The sequence below is a fragment of the Lytechinus variegatus genome, chromosome 2, assembly GCF_018143015.1.
Source record: "Lytechinus variegatus isolate NC3 chromosome 2, Lvar_3.0, whole genome shotgun sequence".
Classification (NCBI taxonomy): domain Eukaryota; kingdom Metazoa; phylum Echinodermata; class Echinoidea; order Temnopleuroida; family Toxopneustidae; genus Lytechinus; species Lytechinus variegatus.
In genome coordinates, this window is record NC_054741.1 from 59,409,634 (window position 1) to 59,427,222 (window position 17,589).

General features: G+C 35.3%; 1 non-coding gene across 1 annotated transcript; it reads right to left on the reverse strand.

Moving 5' to 3' along the window:
• Positions 1 to 17,397: 17,397 nt before the first annotated feature.
• LOC121409801 lies at positions 17,398 to 17,557 on the reverse strand. The gene has a single exon (XR_005969235.1). It is a non-coding gene; the product is annotated as a U1 spliceosomal RNA (small nuclear RNA).
• Between the last annotated feature and the right edge of the window lie 32 nt (positions 17,558 to 17,589).

Genomic DNA, 17,589 nt, shown 5'->3' on the forward strand with positions numbered 1-17,589 from the left:
GTTCTCCATTGTGAATGAAATTTTGCAGAGTGAAACAGAGACTGGTATTGTAAATATCCCTATTTTCCACGAAACGAAGAAAAAAATCACAGAACCCAGGATGAACAACATGTAATACACAGAATTGCACTGAAAACATTTTTTTTTTTAAGAAAAACAAATCAGAAAAATGCATTGAGAATCATCATAATCCATAAAAACAAAACTGCACAAGTGGGAAAATCTGCATGTGATCGACCATGTGTCCAGTATTTCGTATTCATATGCCAAGCTTTATCTACATGATACCCATAAGTGTTTCTAAAAATTTTCACTACATGTATCTACAACTGCTTTATCACATGATTTGTACATATCAGAAAAACACGGAATGTGGTGCTTAAAGCACCAAAGAACACTGTATTGACATTTTAGAACATTGAAAACTGGGGTTATAGTTTAAAAAAAAGTAATATGGGAAAAGGTATAAACTCTCGATACACCAAGTACACTTGCATAGAGTGACAATGTTGATGTACCGATAGAGCTCATGCTACTGTAACAGTTGAAAGAAAGTAATCAAAAGATATAAAATATGAGAGCCCTAGGAAGTTACTTTAAAAGAATTATTTAGAAATGAGAGAGAAGAAAGAAGGGTGTGATGAGAGATAGGATGAATCAATAGGTGAAGATGGAGGAGAGAGAAATTGAGAGGGATGGAAAGGAGAGATGGCTATCAAACCGGTAGTATCATGAACTGTTAACGTGGTAGATACAGGGGGAAAGAATGAGAATGTAGAGATAGAGGACAGCTAAGGAGAGAGATAAAAGCAAGAAAGAGAAAAGACAGAGAAGAGGAAAGGAGAAATAGAGATGAGGGGGAAAAACCCCGAGGAAACTTGGAGCCGATGAAGCTATGGAAGGGGGTGACAATGAGAAAGACGTTCAAGGATCGACAGGTTGAAAATGGCAATCCTCCAAAAAAAAGTTGATGTAAGAAAGGTAAACATGTTAAAAGAAGGCTGTGTTTAATGGAGATTTGGATGAATATGAACAAGTAATGGAGATTTGGAAACCAGACGCGGAAAATGAATCTTGAAAATATTCATTTTAGTCCTCAATTGAAAATGATAATTAGGGATAGCCATTTGACAAGGGCCTTGTCATTAGGCCAACTTTTGGATTGACCAAGGAGGTTTAGAGGTAGTGTAGCAGAAAAATAATGTTTTGATTTTTTTTTTCATTTTAGTAAAAAAATAGCAATTTTTATTTCACACTTGTTTAAACATTAACTTTTATATCCAGTTCTATCATATTCTAACACATCATATCCTAGCCTCATTATGTCCAATTCCACCCAGTAGACAAACTGGAATGCACATTTTTTACCTTACGCTTTGTAATGCTTAGTAAATCCAACCCGTCCATAATCTGCAATAAACGGTCGTGAATTATTTTGCCAATCTGCCATGTGCAGAGTTCCATTTGAACTATTACCAAACTAAATTTAGCCGAAATCTGAAGAATGCATGCAAAAGGTTTTCATGAAGAAAACGAGTACACACTCTTAAAAAAAGGTTTACCCAATATTGGGTAAAATTTGAACATGCATGCTGGTTGGGTAAAATTTTACTCAGTTTCTGTCTCACCTGCGTAGCAGAGTGAGACTATAGGCGCCGCTTTTCCGACGGCAAAGCACAGTGGGCCAGAATGGGTTGAAAGTGCGCGAAAATTATATTCCGTGTTAGATTTTTACTTTAACATGTTGATTATGGGTAATTTTGGGCGTAGAATCGACTGAACATAATTTAAAGCCGATATGACGTCACCTTGATACCAAATTTTGATTGGCTACTTGAAATATCTGTGAAAACACAAATTACATAGTGTAGTATATAACTTTGTGTTATGTGCGACTTTAAAGTTGGCCAGAGTGAATGTTAGTTTATGCCTAAAAAGTGTTTTAAGAGATGCCGAAAATAATTTTTATTGCATCAAAATGATTATTAATTACATTTATAAACAAAAAAAAACTTTAAAATCTGAAAAATATTAACCGTGCTTTATCAAGCTGTGTCGACTTGTGTAAAACGTAGAGTATATAACACCACGAATGTATCACGAGGGTTTTGGGATGAAATTATTCTACAAGTAAGTTTTTCCCTGGAAGAGTTGTGGGTATAGCCCTTATTTGCTTTAGCAACATTTATTTTGTTTAAATTAAGCCCGGAATTCATGTCACTTTCATGGAATGGAAAGGGAATCGTCCTCGCCGCGCAAAAGCGAACGGCAGTGCATGCGCTAAAGATGACTGCGCGGTATAAAAATGACCGTTTTTTAACAGGTTTTTGGTGTGTTGTGTCAAGTTAAATCGGCTATAAAAACGGGCAAATACGGGCAGCTAAATTTGGTATCGACTTAGACATCGGGTAAAATGATGTTGACGGAAATCCACGGAAATCTAAACTATTCTATTGTAAATGCAAAAAACATGGATTTTTCAGCCTATTTCGAGGAAAAATCATCCTATAAACCTCTTAAAATGTGTCTTTTATCTTCTTTGAACCCTTTCACACGAAAAAAGAATATATCAGGATTATGTGGGAGCCATTTCAGATTCCTACATGAAAAACCTCCTGTGAAATGGCCTGTTTTTCAACTGGGATGTCATATATATACGCGACATTTCGCAAAATTTCACATTTTACGATTTGAGGGAGGAAATTAACAACCTTTATGCAAATTTCGGAATGAAATATTTTGCTGAAATATTCTTCAAAGTATTGTCTTTCAGCTGGGCATGACAAAAATTAAAAATCTGAAATCGCCCAAAATGACTTTTGGCGCACTTTTGTCTCGCCCCGGCCCACTGTGCGACGGAGGCGGCGTCAACATCAAATCTTAACCTAAGGTTAAGTTTTTGAAATGACATCATAACTTAAAAAGTATATGGACCTAGTTCATGAAACTTGGTCATAAGGTTAGTCAAGTATTACTGAACATCCTATTAGTGTTTCATGTCACATGACCAAGGTCAAAGGTCATTTAGGGTCAATGAACTTAGACCATGTTGGGGGAATCAACATCAAAATCTTAACCTGAGGTTAAGTTTTTGAAATGTCATCATAACTTAGAAAATATAGACCTAGTTCATTAAACTTGGACATAAGGTTAATAAAGTATCATCGAAAATTCTGCGTGAGTTTCACGTCACATGACCAAGGTCAAAGGTCATTTAGGGTCAATGAACTTTGGCCGATGTGGGGGTATCTGTTGAATTACAATCAAAACTTTAAAAGTTTTTGGATCTGATTCATGAAACTTGGACATAATAGTAATCAAGTATCACTGAACATCCTGTGCAAGTTTCAGGTCACATGATCAAGGTCAAAGGTCATTTAGGGTCAATGAACCAAGTTTGGCCGAATTGGGGGTATTTGTTGAATTACCATCATAACCGGTGTGTTGGCTCAGTTGGTAGAGCGTCCGTCTCACAACCGGGAGGTCGGGGGTTCAAACCCCGGCCGCGTCAGACCAAAAGACGTTAAAAGATGGAAGTTGCTGCTACCCTGTTTGGCGTTCAACAATTAAAGGTATAGAGCCTCGTCGATCTGGCGCTGCACGGTGGCTGCCGGGCCCACGATCAATTGGGCAAAGCAAATTTTCGGAGTATTTCATTTTAATGTCTATTTCGAACAATAAATTATGGATTTTCATTTTTCATTTCATAACTTTAAAAGTATGTTGGTCTAGTTCGTTAAACTTGGACATTAGACATGTTAGAGTAATCAAGTATCACTGAACATCCTGTGCACTTTCAGGTCACATGACCAAGGTCAAAGGTCAATGAACCTTGGCCGAATTAGGTGTATCTGTTGAATTACCATCATAACTTTGAAAGTTTATGGATCTGATTCATGAAAAGTGAACATAAGAGTAACCATGTATCATTGAAGATCTTGTGCGAGTTAGAGTAGTTTTCAAAGTCAGCACTGCTGCCATATGAACCGCGTGATGCAGGTGAGACGGCCAGAGGCATTCCACTTGTTTTTTAATGTACGCAGCAGCCCCCCAGTCATTTTCGTCCGACAAGTTGTCAGGGCTGACAACTTTTCTTGATTATGATTGACTGAAAGGCACTGTTGCCATAGTAACTGTCGGATAAAACAATTCATGCTGGATAAAACGTAAGTCCTTTCATGCTCCCTGTGTCATTTACTGTCCATTTCGTAATTTTATCATCACTTCTGTCATTGCTGCCAAGCCTGCCATTGGAATGCCTTTCTCTACGAATCACCGTAAAAGTTGGATGACCATCAACGGACATCATTTTCTTACACTCAGGAATTTAAAATGACCGAGCCACCGCATATGTTGTAACCGAATGATAAATAATCGATGCATTTCATATCTCCCAGGAATAATGATTTCCATAGATTTCAGTGACTCAGAGGCACTTAGATTTGTTTGCCGCTCAAGCAAGCGTTAATCAATGCGACATAAAGTTTGTTTCTGTTATTGCCTAAGTTTGATGATCTAGTTTCAAAGTTTTCTAAGCATGATTGTAAATGTTCAACTAATTCATCGTTAAACTTCAACAAACCTTTTCGAGGCCAGTCGCGGCAGCTGTTACTTTTACCCCGTAGCAGTGGCGGACCTGGAAACATCGCCGGGGGGGGGGGATCTTGGAAAAAGTGTCTTCACCTTTCCGAAAACACTTTCCTATCTTAAAATATGAGGCAATTAAAAAAAATAAAGCCACAAGGGTCTTCGCAATCTGTGAAAGCATAATTTCCCTGTCAAATATTTTCTGATAAGTCCCCTCCCCTCCCCGAAAGGGTCTTCTAAGTGCATGCCTATAGGGGCAGGGGGAACTCCGCCCCTCCACATGTATGCTAAGGCGCTAGGCTGACAAATTATTACATTGAGCCCGGTCCTGATGTTTTGTAAATCATGAAAAGAATGAGTAATAGGGGATCTTCCTACAATAATAATGCAAGCACAAAGCGCGAGCAGAAATTTTTGTCATTGTGATTTGAAACTGGATAATGATTTAAATAGAGAACAAGTTGACTATCTGAATAAACATGCGCGCATGTGTTTCATTATTTAGACCTATACAGAATCTAGGCTTGCTAAATACATCTTTTTTTTTCATGAAAATCAAAGCGAGCGCGAAGCACGTGCTTATATTGATATTCCGATCTGAAAAAATATTCAATTTCAGCTCTATATTTCAAGCACTTTGTGGGAAAATTGTGAAGTGGAAATGGATAGCACTTCATAAAGAGCTGATATTATTATTATTGTGAGTTTTAACATAGGACCGAGACGTCCTTAGGACATGCAAATGAAAATGATGACTATCTTCCAATTCCTCTTTCTAAATGCGAGATGAAACAGAAGGGATAATTTAATTATTAAATTAATATCTTATTCATTAATGCCTAATGAGGGCGTGAAATCTGATGATATTGTGACATGAAACTGGACATTTCACTTTTGTAATCATAAATAGAATGCATCAAGTTAATTTATTTTAACCATTAATGCGAGCGCAAATCGCGAGACAAAATTTGTCATTAACTGTCATGAAAAGGGGATTTTAAGTAGTTATAATCAATATTGAGACATACATAACTCGCCAATCAAAATGCTAGCATGCAGCGCTGGCTAATAAGTTTGGACAATCAGACCTGAAAAGGGACATTTAGAAAATTTTATGGAATACACGAAAGTAATAGGTACCTGATAAATCGAAATTTGCGAGCGCGCAAGCACGAGCAGAAAATGCTAATATACCACAAACTTACATTTTTACAGAACACTTTTAAAATAAATTTGTAAATCACACAAAATAATGAAAGTTCGATTTCCGAGGTGAAATATATTTTGTATATTGACTTCCAAACTTGATATTTAATTTCCATATTAAACAAGATATGAAAGTCGCCTAATAGGCACTGCGAGCGCGAAGCGCGAGGAAAAAATTATACAGCGACATGAAAGATTCTTTTTATTTTCCAAGTCTTCCCCTCATCTTATTATTCACTCGTCTTCCTCCTCTCTTTTTTCTCCTATCTTTTCCCTCCTTCCCCTTTTTTTTTCGTTTATTTTTTTGCTCCGCAAATAGGGGGGGGGGCGGGGGCGGGCCCCTCGCCCCCTCCCCCCTGGATCCGCCTATGGCTCGTCACCGTTCACCACCGTTTAATAGAAGTTAGCCACCATTAAGGCAAAGCCGTATACGCTCGACCGCCGCTGATGGTCCCTCCTACTGCTCCGAAAGTTTTGTATTGAGCTGCAGAAAACATTCCGAGCGGTGAGGAGCGGGCAATTTTCCGCTCCGGCAAAGTTCACCCCCCGCTCCAACAACGCCCGGTCAAAGCTTGGCACCACTAGACGCAAGTTCATGGTCGCTTGGGTCCGCTAAGCCAACGCAGAAATCTTGAAAGCTGGACCACCGCTGCGATGATTAAACGTTGCATAAACTTTGGTAGAGAGGTTGTATGTGGTTTACAATTGTCGTATACGGGATTGCTGGAACAGTGTCGGACGTTGAAGCAGCGATCCAGTGCGATGATGAACTTTGGTTTGACGTTGGTATGGAGGTGTCACCGCTAAACCAACGCTCGCTACCGTTAATCCAACGCTGAAGCAACGCCGGTTTCAGCGGTGCACCGCTAAGGCAACGCCCTCGTTTTCGATTTTTTTTTCCATTTTACGCGCGATGACGAGCGTTGTCGAAATTCGACCCCCTCTCCTTACCGTTCAAAGACCGCTCCATCAAAGTTCTGGCGGTGTGACTTAAGCATTACACATTGAACATGAATATAGAATTACACATTTCCCATAGATTAATGTTAAACAGGAATGTACGATGAAAACTGATCTATAAATTTCGATCAATTTCAATGTTTACTAATGCCCCCTACTCCATCAGTGACATCATTAATTTCTCTGAAAGTTTGTAATAGGTATATTGTTAAATTTACTTCAACTAGAACCAATAATATCGTTGTCATAGACAGCCCCAAATAACCTAAAACAGGTAGGATGCATGGTCAATGGTTGCATCAAGGAATTAGCAGTATTCTTGAGGTATTACTTTGCTGCAAATAAAAAAATGATGTACCCCATACCGCCCAAATAATAATACTAGATGTGTAGGAATAAAAGGAACTATCTCGTATGATTACCATGCAAAGTTTCAGAGCTATTATTAAAACAACTTGATGCAAACACTTTTTTAAAACTAAATTATTTTTAATCATTGTCTGATAAGTATACTTGTGTCTTGGCCCCCTCGTTCATGTGATGGCGCCGTGAACCTTGAACATTTATAGACAACAGGAAAGATGGAGAAGATCTCTATAAAAATCAATAAAACATTCATCTTTATGGATGAGTAGTAGTATTTATCCTCTAATGGATTGAAACGTCTGTCACCTGCCCCCCAAAAATACCTTATGGTGAAATAATGCTTGGTAGGCAATCGCCTAATGTTCTATGTAATAGTTCTATAAATTTAATATGACCTGTACACATACAGGCATTTATTGAAATTTCTAAGAAATTGATCAATTGCAAACAATTTGGAGTGCGTTATTACTTTATTGAAACGTCAGATGTTTTTCTTTGGTCATTTACATTCGAGAGGTTATTGTACTGATCATCGTAAGCTGTCAAATATATTTTCGAAACACCTAGGTTTTACAAAATCTTGAACACCCGTGATCGACAATCTTATTCAAGTGCTATGAAAACAATAACTAATAAATTTGATCACAGTTTATGATCGAAATGATGATGTATGCGGAGTTGATCAAAAGTATACCTTATAAAATGTATCAGGATCTGTTCACTAAAATCTCCAAGCTTTTATTGACGTGTGTTATTAATAAATCACATCAAAGATCCTGACAAGATACTTAATAAAGTGATCACACCTAATGAGTATGACACATTGCAGTTGATCACAACCATGATCTCTTTGATATGCTTTGTAAATTATCCTCTTACTGCACCAAAGCATGCTGCAATCTATATCCACAAGCAAAATGTTATTGAAATATAGCCTACATCTGTATTGATCATACCCAATTATTTACATGTATTGTAGATTGATCACACCCAATTATTGAGATGTATTGTAGATTGATGGAAATCAAAATCTATATTGTCGATTGAAAACAGCCAAGATATTGAGCTTACAATTCGCAACCAAGATGTTGTAGAGCAGTATTAAACTTATTGAAGGCTGATCACACTTAAAATCTTAGTGATATGTTAGTAATTTGCTTACAATCAAAATCTTAATAAAACATAAACAATTTCAGATTATTCACTATCAAGATCTTAATGAGATATATTTCAGATTATCATAATTAGTTTTTAATGAGATGCATTTCTGGTTATTCACCATCAAGATCTTATTTGAAAATATTGTTAACCGATCACTACGAATATCTATAATGCAGTTTAATCACAACCAGGGTCTTTTTTTCGATTGATAAAAGCCAAATATCTAACATGTCTAATGGCATTATATAATTCACAGCCAGGATCTTATTATAGATTGAATACAGTCAAGATCTCTACTGAAGATTGATCATATAGCCAGGCTCAATGTGGATTATTACAATATAGATCTATATTGTAGATTGATCACAACTAAGATCTTGATGTGATGCATTATCATTATAGACAAAATTTTAATGAAATATATTTCAGCTTATAGACAATCAAGATCTAAATGAGATTTATCTTAGATTATTAATAATAAGTTTTTAATGAGATGCATTTCTGGTTATTCACCATCAAGATCTTATTTGAAAATATTGTTAACCGATCACTACGAATATCTATAATGCAGTTTAATCACAACCAGGATCTTATTTTCGATTGATAAAAGCCAAATATCTAACATGTCTAATGGCATTATATAATTCACAGCCAGGATCTTATTATAGATTGAATACAGTCAAGATCTCTACTGAAGATTGATCATATAGCCAGGCTCAATGTGGATTATTACAATATAGATCTATATTGTAGATCTATATTGTAGATTGATCACAACTAAGATCTTGATGTGATGCATTATCATTATAGACAAAATTTTAATGAAATATATTTCAGCTTATAGACAATCAAGATCTAAATGAGATTTATCTTAGATTATTAATAATAAGTTTTTAATGAGATGCATTTCTGGTTATTCACCATCAAGATCTTATTTGAAAATATTGTTAACCGATCACTACGAATATCTATAATGCAGTTTAATCACAACCAGGATCTTATTTCCGATTGATAAAAGCCAAATATCCAACATGTCTAATGGCATTATATAATTCACAGCCAGGATCTTATTATAGATTGAATACAGTCAAGATCTCTACTGAACATTGATCATATAGCCAGGCTCAATGTGGATTATTACAATATAGATCTATATTGTAGATTGATCACAACTAAGATCTTGATGTGATGCATTATCATTATAGACAAAATTTTAATGAAATATATTTCAGCTTATAGACAATCAAGATCTAAATGAGATTTATCTTAGATTAATAATAATAAGTTTTTAATGAGATGCATTTCTGGTTATTCACCATCAAGATCTTATTTGAATATATTGTTAATTGATCACTACCAATATCTATATTGCAGTTTAATCACAACCAGGATCTTTGAAATGTATTTTCATTTTAAGATTTTTTACTTTTACAACCGAGATGTGTTTGGTAGATTGACAACAACCAGACTTTAATTGTAGATTGATTAAAGCCAATATCTAACATGTCTAATGGCATTAAATAATTCACAGCCAGCATCTTATTACAGATTGAACACAGTCTAGATCTCTACTGAAGATTGATCCAAATCAGGCTCTTAAATGTGGATTTTTTACAATTAAGATCTATATTGTAGTTTGATCACTACTAGATCTTGATGTGATGAATTATCCTTATTGATTGTTCACAGCCAAGATCTTTATTGTAGTTTAATCACAACTAAGATCTAAAATACTTGGTTCACAACCTGGATTTTATTTAGATGCACTATAAAGATGGTTCACAACCAAGATCTTTATTGTAGTTTGATCACAACTAAGATCTAAAATACTTGGTTCACAACCTGGAGTTTATTTAGATGCATTATATAGATGGTTCACAACCAAGATCTTTTCGAGATTTTCTGTAAATTTTCCACAGCCAATATGTAATTGAGAAATATCTTGGATTGTCCACAATCAAGTTCAATTGAAATATATCGTATGATTTGTGGCGTTCTCATTGTAGTCCTGGATGTACTTTAATATTATAATTTGATGCCTTTTTGGACTAAGATAACATAAATCCAATCAGCATTTTAAATGCATTGTACATGTCATAGATGCCATAGAAAATATTGCATTTGCTTGTCAGCATTATCATGTTTTACTCATGCTTAAATCTATTCACGAATTCACTTGTCATGCTTGTGAACACAATGCGTGACGTATTCAGGAATCTAAAATAAATTCTTTGCTCTGTTTTTACAGCTTTAATTATTATTAATATATTCCGTCTCATTGAGTGACCAAATGTCTAATTAGAATCAAATATGTACGATCATCTGAATTTTTTTTTTGAACAGTTAATTACAGAGACTCCTGTAAATACCCACCCCCCTTCCAAACACAAATAAATATGTATGTCATTATGACTCTAATCACGCTTCCCCAAACTTAATTTTATTTGCTTGCATAGATACTGAGTAGGCCATTACATTTTTTTTTGAATAGCATTTCTCGTGACATCATACTCATCTAATTTCTATTTCTGGCTCTTTGTTTACAATTTTGTTCAAGCAGGTTCCTACTAATTATGCAGAATAATACCAAAGGGAATTTCTAAAATAGCTTAGTCTATACAAACAGGGGTTAACCACCGCCGTTTCACAATTTCGCTTATCTCAAACATGCTCTACTTAAATTTTATGTTTTCATTTCATGTCATGTTTTCTTTTATTTCTTTTTCCCATATCATTGTCTCCTTCTCATCACTTAGTTATATCTCACTACACACATGCATTGCACTATCTAGTCCCTATTTCCAAATGTTGGGATCATTATCTGGCTTGCTCAATTTGAATTTGAAAGTATTTATAACTAAAAATATTTATGTAGTATTGGGATTCGTTCCTCAGTCTCTCCTGCGTTAGCAACAGAATTTCCTTTCAATTCTATTGACGACGACGAGTTTTTGCTCCAGCTTCATGCAGATAGGAAAATCACTAGAGCTATACATAATCCCGAATACGACAACAGCATCTCTTATGATTTAAACACAAACTCAGAAGAGTTGTCCCTTAACTTTGATGACAATGACCCAGTACAACAGTTTGCTTCATCTAAATACTATACGGTAAATGAATACAAATCAAATAGTTTGAACAATGTAAATGAAAACACGTTTCTTTTACATTTAAATATAAGGAGCCTGAACAAGAATTTTGATCAGCTTGATCTACTTCTAGAACATTTTAATTCACATAATAGCCCTATTATTGGTCTGACTGAAACGTGGCTCCAACACTCTAGTAACTCTCTTTTGAATATTGATGATTATTATTTACTCACAAACAACAGACATAATAGACCAGGAGGCGGTGTTGGTATGTATATACCGAACCGACTAGATTACTCTTGTTTAAAAAATCTTACCCACATGAATGACAGTCTTGAATCACTTTTTATAGAGGTTAAAAATAAACACAGTAGGAATGTAATAATAGGGGTGATTTATCGTCCTCCTCAATGTCCCCATGATGATTTCTTAAGAGATATCCAAAACATTTTACAAAGTCCAATTATTCAAAATAAACACTGTTTCTTAATGGGTGACTTCAATGCCAATTTGTTGCAGTCCAATTCTCAAGGATTTCCTCACGATTTTCTTGAAATGATTCTTTCGGCTTCTTTTTTACCTACCATAACTAAACCTACGAGAGTAACAGATCGATCTTCCACATTAATTGATAACATTTTTACTAATATGCAAGATATGCCTTTAGAATCAGGAATCGTTATTTCTGATATATCTGACCATTACCCTATTTTCTGTAGAACTACTCTTTTAAACACACGAGATGAAAGTCGTAATTCTAAAATAAAAACTCGATGTTTAAATGCCAGAAATTTAGAGCGCCTGAATGAAAATTTAAGTACAGTTAACTGGCAACAAATTTATGATTCTGAAGACGTGAATGAGGCTTACAATAATTTTATTGATATTTTAAAGGATAAATTTGATATTTGTATACCATTTAGAGAACGAGTGAATAACTATAAAAAATACCCTAGATCTCCATGGGTGACTAAATCTATCTTAAGATCGATAAACCGGAAAAATAATCTGTTTTATAAATACAAAACTAATCCAAATAATAAGACTCGTGAAAAATACACTCGATATAAAAATATTTTGACCAATTTACTACGACAAGCGAAAAAACATTATTATGCAATGCAATTTGAGCTTAATAAAAATAACATGAGAAACACGTGGAAAATAATTAACAGAACATTAAACAGAAACAGTAAAACGCAAAATATTATCAAAATTAAATCAGAGACTAACGATCTTATTGAAGAACCTCAAGCGATAGCTGAGATTTTTAACTCGTACTTCTCTCAAATTGGAGAAAAACTTGCTGAAAATATTCCGACAACTGGCAGTAAATTTGATAATTATCTGGGGAATAATAACCAATCTTCTTTGTTTTTTGTCCCTACTGACCGTGAGGAAATTATCGGTATAGTGAATAGGTTAGAAGGAAAGAAAAGCTCAGGACACGACGAAATTGATAACTGTCTCCTCAAATCCATAATCTTAACAATAGCGACTCCGCTGGCCCACATTTTTAACCTATCACTCACTAGTGGCATTGTACCAAATAACATTAAAATTGCGAAAGTAATCCCGATATTCAAAAAAGGAGACACATCTGAAACAAAAAACTACAGACCAATATCACTGTTACCATCCTTATCCAAAGTTTTGGAAAGGATCGTATTTATTAGAGTAACAGACTTCTTCAACAAACATAATATTTTTTGCGAATCACAGTTTGGCTTTCGAGCAAATCACAATACAACTCAAGCGGTATTGAAATGCATCGATACATTATCACATGCCGTTGATCAACATTTACATACAATTGCAATATTCCTGGACTTTTCCAAGGCTTTCGATACAATTAACCATGATATCCTATTAGTAAAGTTGTCACACTATGGTGTTAGAGGGAAAGCCTTGGAATGGTTCAGGAATTATTTATCGAATAGAAAACAATTTGTACAAATAGATAATCACAGTTCTGCATTGCGACCAATAAATTGTGGAGTTCCACAGGGTAGTATACTAGGTCCCTTGTTATTTATAATATACATAAATGACTTTTATAAATCCTCAGATGTTCTATCTTTCATTTTATTTGCAGACGATTCGACCTTATTTTATTCCCATGCGAACCAAAATACACTATTGTCTACTATAAATCGTGAACTGAGACATGTAGTTGAATGGGTTAAAGCAAACAAATTATCCCTTAACATCCTGAAGACAAACTTTATGTTATTTAGTAACACTTTGCAAAATCTACTTGGAGACATCCTTTTGGACGATACTGCTCTAAATAGGGTCTCTTCTACTAAATTTTTAGGCCTCATGATAGACGATAAATTGAAATGGAACATTCATATTCAAAATATATCCAAAACTATATCAAGGAACATTGGTATAATGAATAAAATAAGACACTTTTTTCCAAAATCAACACTTTTTACACTATATTCCTCCCTAATACTTCCCTATCTGAATTATGGAATAATGACATGGGGTAACGCCAACAAATATCTTACAGACAAAATTCTCATCTTACAAAAGAACATTATAAGAATTATACATAATGCTCCTCATCGTTCTCATACTAACAATTTATTTTACAAGTCCAATATTTTAAAACTTCCAGATCTATTTCTTTTTCAAACAGGGCAATTTATGTACAAATTGAATTCAAACGAACTCCCAAACATATTAATTAACATGTTTACAAAAAATAACGCCATTCACAATTACCCAACAAGACAATCACTCCGTTTTCACCTTCCCCGTACCCGCACTCAACTCGCACAAAAAACAATTTCCTTTTACGGTCCTAAATACTGGAATACACTCACTCACGACATCATTAACTCCGTTAGTCTGAACTGTTTTAAAATCAAGCTAAAAAAGCACATTCTCGAATCTTATAGAGTAAGTCCAAATTGAGCGCTCAGGACCCAACTTCTCTCTTTCTCTCTCTCTTCTTTCCTCTATGTCCTTCCCTTTCATCTCCCATCACCCTCATTTCCCCCCCCCCCTTCATTCTCTTTCATCCACACAGGTGCACCAGTCTTTCTTCTCGGTTATCTATCTTTTCACTTTCATCCATCATTTCCGTACTCCATCCATCACAATAGCTTTCTTACGATTTTTTTTTCTCGTTCTTGCATTTATACTTATACCTACAAACGTGTCTTTTAACTTATTCTTTGAGGAATCCACACTCAACAAGCCCTGCTTTTTAGTGGATCCCTCCATTTCCTCAACATTTATTTAAATAGTAAAGATGAATAAAATAAATCATATGCAAAACTCTTTAACATGAATAGTCTGCAGATTATCTAGTTCATCGTAAATATCATTATTATTATGATTATATTGTTTCGTGTCTATTGTATATATTTACTTATATATGCTACATTGTCATACTGTATATACTTGCATATTCATTTATATCTTTGTAATGATTTCTTTTGCTGTTAAAATTGATTTGAGTTGAAATGAAATAAACCAAACTGAAACTGAAACTGAAACTGAAACATTTTCTCTATTCTGTTGGAAGCGACACCTGTCGTAAAAAGCAATTAAAGCTCGATATTTGAACATTTCGGTAAGTTGTCCTTTCTGTGACATCAAATCGAATCCAAAGGTCATGTTTCGCGCTGTGTCGGAGTCAAGTGAACTATTCAGAATTGATATTTTTGATAGTTTTGCAAGAATTTGTAATATGAATATTAAAGAAACGTGGGAAAGGCGTTGACACCCGTTGTCTTAAGAAGTGTGAAAAACTATGGGTTAAGATGTATCAGCTCCCATGAATTAAAAAAGTGTTTTGCTGTTAAAATGGCAGAAAATAAAACGAGTTTTTGTATTTGCATCACGAAATTTTTTCAATGGTTAAGTTGCCGTTTTAATGCAAAATGATAGTTTAGTATTCAACGTTCTGTAAAAGGGGAAAGGCCGAATTTACTATCCTAACTGTTTTTTCTTTGTACAGTACTCTGAATGAAAAACTTTTCATTCTTCATATTCTAATAACACTGACAATCACGTTATTATGTATGTATAATGAAATAAAATAATTAGATCAAATTCCGATGTGAAGGAACCGTTACATTTTCCTTTCCTTGTAAAAATTACTACTAAACTTTAAATTCACCTTCCAATCGGAGCTACATCAATATGGAAAGAGCCATTCACTCATCTGACCCACAATTATCTCGGAATGTGATGATGACCTTGTCTGATATTTTAAATAACATTTGGAACAATGACGCTTCCCGCCAATATTTGGAGTACAGTGGAAAACAGTTTGGGAGATGGCGCCGAAAGCTGACGTCATAGATCTTGAGGAAATGTATCGACATAATCTGAGCGTGGACAGCTTTCTTATGTGTGCATCATAAATTACTAAATAAGAAGACGTACAATTCAGGGACCCGTTACAGAAGAGTTACAATCAATCGCAACTCTAAAAATCATGCGTAACTTGATCTTCAACGAATCAACAGCGCGCGTTTTAGACTTGCGAATGATTTTTTGACTTGCGTTTAAACGCAACTCTTTCTGCAACGGGCCCCTGAGTTTATCAAAACAGAATATCGGCATTGTTATTAAGAAATTTAATCGAAAAATAGCATGCACCAGAAAAGTCCCAAAGCTGTCTTTAATCAATGCCGTGGCCCTGGGAAGCGGGATTACTGGGGTTGCTGAAGTAACCCGAATATTTTTCTAGGGTACACACAGGGCCGTCGCCAGGGGGGTGCGGAGGGTGCGAACGCACCCCCCTTCAGAACCAAAAAAAAAAAAAAAAAAAAAAAAGACACACAGACACCGAAACTGCATTGAGGAACAATAGGCATGTTGACCAGTATGTACTTTCTATATCCATTCTGGCCGGCGGGCTATATAACTGCATGAAATTGAGTTAATACATTGTTTTTTGTGTTTTTGTGGGTTTTTTTCATAAAAAGCACCCCCCTAGAAAAAAGCTGGTGACGGCCCTGACGCAGCATAGGCAGCACCCCGGAAAATCAGATTGGTATGCTAAAATCGAAATATGTAACCCAAATGTCCTTCAGTTTTTCCCCCTTTATATTTCTTTTAAAAGTGTGCTAGCCCTTAAAAAAATATTTGACGCATCGATGTAATTTAATGATTTAAGTTTAATCACCATCAAATTGCACGCAACATGTTAAGAATAAAAGTAAGGATCTGAATATTCATGAACTTCATAATTACTTTAGTGACGTCGTAGATTATAATGACAAAAGTGTCACAACAATTGACGCTTACTCGCATCCTGTTATAGGGTCAACCATTCTTTTATTGGTCGTCATCATACTAAAGCCAAATTATACGTTGCTCTCTTAACTATATCTTGTTCCATGGGCTCTAGTTGGTAGTAGACCCTAAATCTTTCGTCCCATTTCAAAATGAAATGTGTGAGGCTCAATATCTCTATTAAGTTAAAATGATTTTTTAATTTCGTATCAAGCGAAAAAAAAAGAAAATATGCCACAAAGTTGAAACTAGTTCAGACATTGAATGAGTAGTCATTAGCCTGGACGCCACCCATTGGAAATGACCGTGCACCATGATTATTTTTTTTCCCTTTTTTAAAAGTTCGGTGACGAAAGTAGTGATGGGTAAAAGCTGACGCTTTAAACGAGTCGTTTGTTTTTTTAGTTGAGAATCATAATGCAACTTTTGACAAGTAACCAATGCTCATACGGAAAACTAAACAACAGTAAACCAATAGGTTTTGAAGTATGCCAAGTTGAAATATGCATCGTTCAGAAAGATTACCATAAAAGATATTTATACAGATTATTTGTCAACAAGAAAACTGTTTTAAGTCTGCTTTTATCGGAAACCTGCGACCAAGCAAAGTGAGCAAGCCACTAAGGAGCCGGATTTGTTTTTTTTTCTAAATTAGCAAATATTATTTGGAAACACATTTCGCTTGTACAATTGGACAACATTCCGGCATGAAATTATTTCGGGTGGCTTTTGTTTCCTTTCTTTGCATTAGTTGAATTGTAGGAGATAGCGCGAACGCAGATCTAAGCTACCATAATTGTACGCCCGAGTTCCCCACGTTTGGGGGAATCGCAAGGTTCAGCAAGCCGGAGTGCAATGGCAAGCCTCGCCCTGGGGGTGCATCCTTCTTGATCAATGCGACCCCTGCGCCAGGTAAGTATGCTCCCCATCCATCGGTCGCCGTACTTGATAA